The following is a 6,000-nucleotide window of genomic DNA, read 5'->3' on the forward strand; positions in this document are numbered from 1 at the left end:
AACTCTGATAAAGATCTAAAGGTGATTGTAAGTCAAGGTCAGATTCAGATGCTAAGTGAATTTGGGAAGCAAGATATTAAGTAAGGCAAAGTCAGAAGTGCTGGGTAACAGCTTCGGTAGGATACCCGTGTGGATGTGGCTCAGACTGGAATCCTATGCAAAACACAGATCACTGTAAGGTAGCATGACTCCCGGGATTTTCTCACAGCATTGTTAGGCAGCAGGAGCACACAGATGGTTCAGGGCTCAGGTTTGTAAATGTAGTATGGGAAACAAAGTCAGCAGCACATGCAATTTTACAGAGGCCCTGCAGTGACTGGTGAGTGGAAGGTCTAGGTTATGCATCAAATCTCTAGGCAATCCTGAAAGTCTATGCTTCTGCCTGTATAGAAAGTATTATTCAATAAATATTTAATATTCCATCACAGTTACAGGTAAGATTGTCATTTAAAGGCAAAACCAGATTTTGAGGTAAAGTGGAATGTTGAGGCAGTAAATGTTTAATGTGCTGTATGACTGCTCCCAGACAAAAGGGAGTGCCTTTCGTGATGGTGTCTTTTGTCCCTTTGACAGCATAAAGGCTCCCTTTGCTTGTCCTGCAAGCTTCTGAGACTGTCAACAGCGAGCTTCACACTGCACTTGCGCAGAGAGCAGAAAGACTAGTAAGTCCCAGTTCTCAAAATCAAGGAAGCGAAAATGGAGCAAAGGAAGCCTAGAATATAGTGGGACTATTTTTAGGCACCACAAAGTGTTTGCAGTGGCATGACGGATGTCTGTGTGTGATGTAGGGAGAGAAGAGGGATGACACATCCATTTCATGGGGGCTGGGAGGTTTACTAAGTCTCCACAGAGTTTAACCTTGAAAAGTGACTGGAAATCCAGCCAACACTCTGAGAGTAAAAGAAGACTTAAAACTCCAGGCCGAGGATGCGGGTGAGTACACAAAGGAGCGTGAGAAAGGGCATGGAGAAAGAACTGCAATGTAAGGAGGAGCGCCTGGCCACTACGGGGTAGGAGGATGTTAAATTAGGAGGCAGGGGAAGTTTTGGAAGGTGGTCATCACAAGACTGACAAGAAAGAGACAGGTTGGAAAAATGATTTGAAAACAGGACTTGGTTGTGCATTGGAATTAAGAGGGTGAGTCTGGTGGATCCGAAAAATCTTGTCTCAGATGATGGGCAAAGTGCTAGCCCATCAGTGAAGATATGGGATGTTTAGGAGAAGCTCGATACAGAGATCAGATATGGCTTTAGATCCCTGCAAATGATGCAGGTTGTAGAACTGATACTTGCAGAAGAGTTGTTTGACCTAGTGACATAGTTCTGGGTGCTAATGGCTGTCAACTGAAGCTGCAGGAATGGGTAAGATCAGTTAGGAAGACATTACAAATTGAAAGAAATACAGACATGATTCCTGTCTGTCCCTAACAAATAACCAGAGAGAGGAAAAGGATCTAGCCAAAAGGTCTAGAAGAACTGGCAATATCAGCATGAGACTCAGAGAATTGTTCCAAGATGAGAGGTGACAGGATGGTCAGATGATGCAAAGGGGTCAAGATGTCCACTGAAGAAGGACCAGAGAGTTAGGTTGTAAAACCTGACATTTGGCTGTAGTGTCAAGGAAATAGAAAGAGTGGAACCCTCATGGCAATTCACTGAGGAAGTAAAGACTGTTCTGCAGAAGAACATGCTAGAAAGGAACAGAGACTGCTCGCGGAGAATTTAAAACTGTATATTATTATATTATATATTGCACATTATATATTATATTATATGTTATATTACATTATATTATATATTATACATCATGCATCATACACATATATTATATATTACATGTTACATATTACATATTGCACATTGCATATTATATATGATATATTACATATTGCACATTACATATTATATGTTGTATATTATATATATTATTATAGTGTACAGTTGTCCCTTAGTATCCACAGCAAGATTGGCTCCAGGAACACTTATTAACCTTTGCAGGCTCCAGACAGAGTGTGCATATGTGACCTGCACACCTCCTCCTATGGACTCACTCTGCCATAGGTCACTAATAACAGCCAACACAGAGCACATAATGGAGAGGAAGGAAGTATGTGTCCCCATGTATTATCTTTCTGACACTGTTGAATTGAGGATATTGAAACCACTGGAATGGAGGACCAATTGAGTTCTATTCGGAAATAGGAAGCTGAAATTGTTCAGGCGACAGAGAAGGAACCGGTGGAGAGATCCTGATGTTGACATGCAGGGAGTGTTCAACATTGCCTTTGCAGCAGGGTGCTGGAAGAGAGAGAAAGAAACAGACTGTGGTGGAGAGGTTGGCCTGGGGTAAGAAGGATTCTCCCGCCTTTGAGTCACTAAGGGGATCACAGACCTCCGGACATGTAAGCCTTCTTGAATGCATTCTGGCCCACGGTTTCCTTCCTGTTATACTACAATGTGCTGAACATTGGAATGTTTTCTTCAGGGCTTTCTTCTTCCTCTGATATTTAATCAAACATCGGGTGCTTGTTTATTAGTTATGTTTTCATGTTTTCTCCTTTTTTGAAGATGCAGTCTTTCTGGCACAAGCATTTGCAAATTAAGGGTTATTAAATCCAGAAGAGCTGAAAAACCCTGATTGCCAGCCTTAATTACCAGCTTTAATTCTCTCAGTTGTCTGAGTGTTGGTGTCACAAGGCAAATCCCAAATGTCTGCTTACAGAAGCTCTATGGGTACTGTGTTTAAACAACAAAAGCTAAAGTTACTGTCCCTAGTAAGAGACGACTCTAAAGTTTGTAACAACTAAACTCCCTTCATCTCCACTCTTTCCCTTGCTTCTCCCTATTCCTCTTTCTCTTTTCCTTCTCCTCTATATTTTCTTCCTTCCTGCCTGCCTCCCTTCCTCCTTCCCTCCTTTCCTTCCCTCCTTTCTTTTCCTTCTCTCCTTTCTTTTTCCTTCTCTCCTTTCTTTTTCTTCCTTCCTTTCTTTTCCTTCCTTCCTTCCTTCCTTCCTTCCTTCCTTCCTTCCTTCCTTCCTTCCTTCCTTCCTTCTTGCCTGCCTGCCTGCCTGCCTGCCTGCCTGCCTGCTTCCCTCCCTCTCTTCCCTCCCTCCCTTTCTCCCTCCCTCCCTTCTTCCCTCCCTCCTTTCCTTTCTTCCTGTCTGCCTTTCCACTGATATTTCATTTGTTGTTACCACGTGCCAGGCTCTATGCTTCGTACTAAAACCAGCAAAGGACAATCAGACATGGCTACTATCCAGAGGAGCATAGAATCTAATGGAAGAGATGAAGAGCCAACCTGTAAACACACACAGGCACATGTACAAGGATTATAATGTTATAACGTGCTATAAAATAAAGATGGTGTGTGATAAAGTGAAGCATGTGTGTAAAGGGGAGAGTTCTTTTAGATAAGATGTCTGGGTAAATGCCTCTCTAAAGAAGCTGGGTTTACAATCTAACAGAATAAAAGTATTTTTATAATAAGGAACAGGAGACTGTGACTGGGCCAAGAGGTAACAGGAAGGCTAATGTGGCTGTAGACCAGGGAGTCAGGGTTGAGTGGACTAAGGGAAAATGTTGTGAGCAGGTCATGTTTGGATTTGGAGAGTTTGGATTAATGCCAAAAGGCCCTGTAAAATAAAAGTTGTGTTTGTTTTTATTTTCTTTTTTAGTATAGGGAGTTCCATTGTGTTGTGTCTCTCTGTGTGTCTCTCCGTGTGTCTCTCTGTGTGTCTCTCTGTGTGTCCTCTAAACAGTTGGCTTCTTGAGAAGACCCTCTTCCTGTTTTATAGAGAGCATTCTTTACATTGAACATATCCTCACATAACGGGGAGACCCCATACATACATGTATGTACTTAAAGAATGCTTGACTGCTAGAAGGAAGAATAGATTGGAAAGAGATGTATCAAAAAAACAGAATTGCTGGTATGGTGGTACATGCCTTTAATGCCAGCATTTGGGAAGCAGAAGCAGGCAGATCTGAGTTCAAGGCCAGCCTGGTCTGCAGACTGAGTTACAAAACAAAACAGCAACAAAACAGATGCTGAAAGAATTCAGCCTCCTTCTCTTTCCCCCCACCCCTACTACTCTCTCTCTCCCTCCCCACCTCTCTCTGTCTCTTGCTTATAGACTTAATGCAAGCTCTCAGTCATTGCTCCAGCACCATGCCTACCTGCTGCCATGCTTCCATCAAGATGATCATGGGGCAGGTGGGCAGAAGTCAACCAGAGGCCCACACAGGTGGCCAGGTGCCACTTTGAGTGATTATGTGAAGGGAGAGATGGGAGAGAAAGAGAAGAAGAGCACTTTGTGCACTGTGAAGAGAGACAGAGCTGGAGATGCAAGATAAAGGACGGTGAGATATCGCACAATGTGAGTGACCTGTGCTGCCACTGAAGGCCATGTGTTTGTCTGTGACCCTACTGCAGCAGGAGTCTGTGTCAAAATGTCTGTGGCCCAAGTTGCCACCAATGACCATTAGGATGTCCATTGTCCGGGATGTCGCCTGGAACCCTGTTGATGTCTGAAGGCTTAGCTGAGCCTGCTCTGCCCCTCACCTGCTGCTGTAGTCCAAGGGTGGAAGAGCTGGCCTTGAAGGTGTGAGCATGGAGAGCTGTCCTCCTCCAGCTGTGGTACTCAGGAGAGCTGGCCTCACACCTTGCCTGGACATTGCAGGAGAGCTGGCCCTGGTGGCTTGGGCATGGGAGAGCTGGTAGTTGACCAACACAGCTAACATGCAGGCCCAGCTCCAGGGCACTGACTTGGCCCATCCCAGCATCTACCTCATTTGTGAGCTACTGGAGTATATGAACCAAAGCTGCAGGATCTCCACAACACAGGGAACAACAGGATATCCAAGAGGAGTCCTGTTGAGGATCCAGTATTTACAGTGTAGCAGAAGCCAGAGGCTTCAAAGCAGACTAGTGACTCACTGCGATGGACATTTGCAAGCAAAGCTGTGTGGGCAAACGGGTACACAGTGTGACACACTGTGACACACCACAGCTTCCACAGTGAGAGTTTTAATTAAAAAAAATTTTTTTTTGTTTTCTTATATGAAGAGGTTGCAAGGGCAGACATTGAGGAACTGAGAGATGAGTGGGATTGGGTTGTATGATTTGAAATTCTTAAAGAATCAATAAAAAGTTAAAAATAAAAAAGACGCTCATGGATTCATTCTCTGAAACTGTGAGCCCCCAATAAATTATTTCTTCCAGAAGTTTCTTTGTACATAGCATCTTTTCATAGTCATAAAAACGTAACTAAGACAGTGGGTGAGGAAAAGACTGAGTTTGACTTGGATATTTCTAGATCATATGGTTGAATTTTTCTTACGTGTCAGTGCTCCATGGAAAGGTTGATGTAGGGAGCTGGGGACAGGGAAGGGGCAAAAGATTTGCATTGGGCAGATTAGATCTGAGGTGCCTAAGATGCTGACAAACGGAGATGTCAGGTAATAGAGGGATATGTATGGCAGGTTCTTGGGTCCTTCAGATGTAAATCTGAATGTCATAAAGAATTGGGAACCTGAAATCACGTGGGTGGCTTGGAGAAAATACATGCTCTAAAATCTAGGTCTGAAGTCAGTCATTGAATGGAGGTCAAGCACTGGAGAAGGAAATGATCGTGGAGATTAACAGGGAGTAGCCAGTGAGAGAGAAGGCAAGCCAGGCTAGGCAAGAAGAGTGTGACAAGCAAGAGAAGCACTCTCTATGGGAATCTGGAAGTGTTTGCCTAAGATGAGGGTGGAAGGTGATCTCTGACAGTGCAACATAAGCAGTTGGAGACCCTGACAAAATGGTTTCCAAGGGACAGTGGCAGTAGAAGCCATACTAGTTGGCTGATTGATACTCTATACTCCCCCATTTAAAGTTCATTTGTCTTTTCAAAGATCATGGGCAGCCATATACCAAGAGTATGAAAACATGTGTTTTTACTATTGATCATAATCACAAGAGACTATGACATGGTAGTATTCACCATCTCTACTCTGACCT

At 43.6% G+C, this 6,000-nt stretch overlaps 1 long non-coding RNA gene across 1 annotated transcript; it reads left to right on the forward strand.

Annotated features, from left to right (window-relative positions):
* Nucleotides 1-775: 775 nt before the first annotated feature.
* On the forward strand, nucleotides 776-5,642 carry AU022793 (expressed sequence AU022793). The gene is made up of 3 exons (NR_045719.1): nucleotides 776-933; nucleotides 2,202-2,401; nucleotides 4,133-5,642. It is a non-coding gene; the product is annotated as an expressed sequence AU022793 (long non-coding RNA).
* The last annotated feature ends 358 nt before the right edge of the window (nucleotides 5,643-6,000 follow it).

Source organism: Mus musculus, chromosome 15 (assembly GCF_000001635.26).
Source record: "Mus musculus strain C57BL/6J chromosome 15, GRCm38.p6 C57BL/6J".
Taxonomy (NCBI): Eukaryota; Metazoa; Chordata; class Mammalia; order Rodentia; family Muridae; genus Mus; species Mus musculus.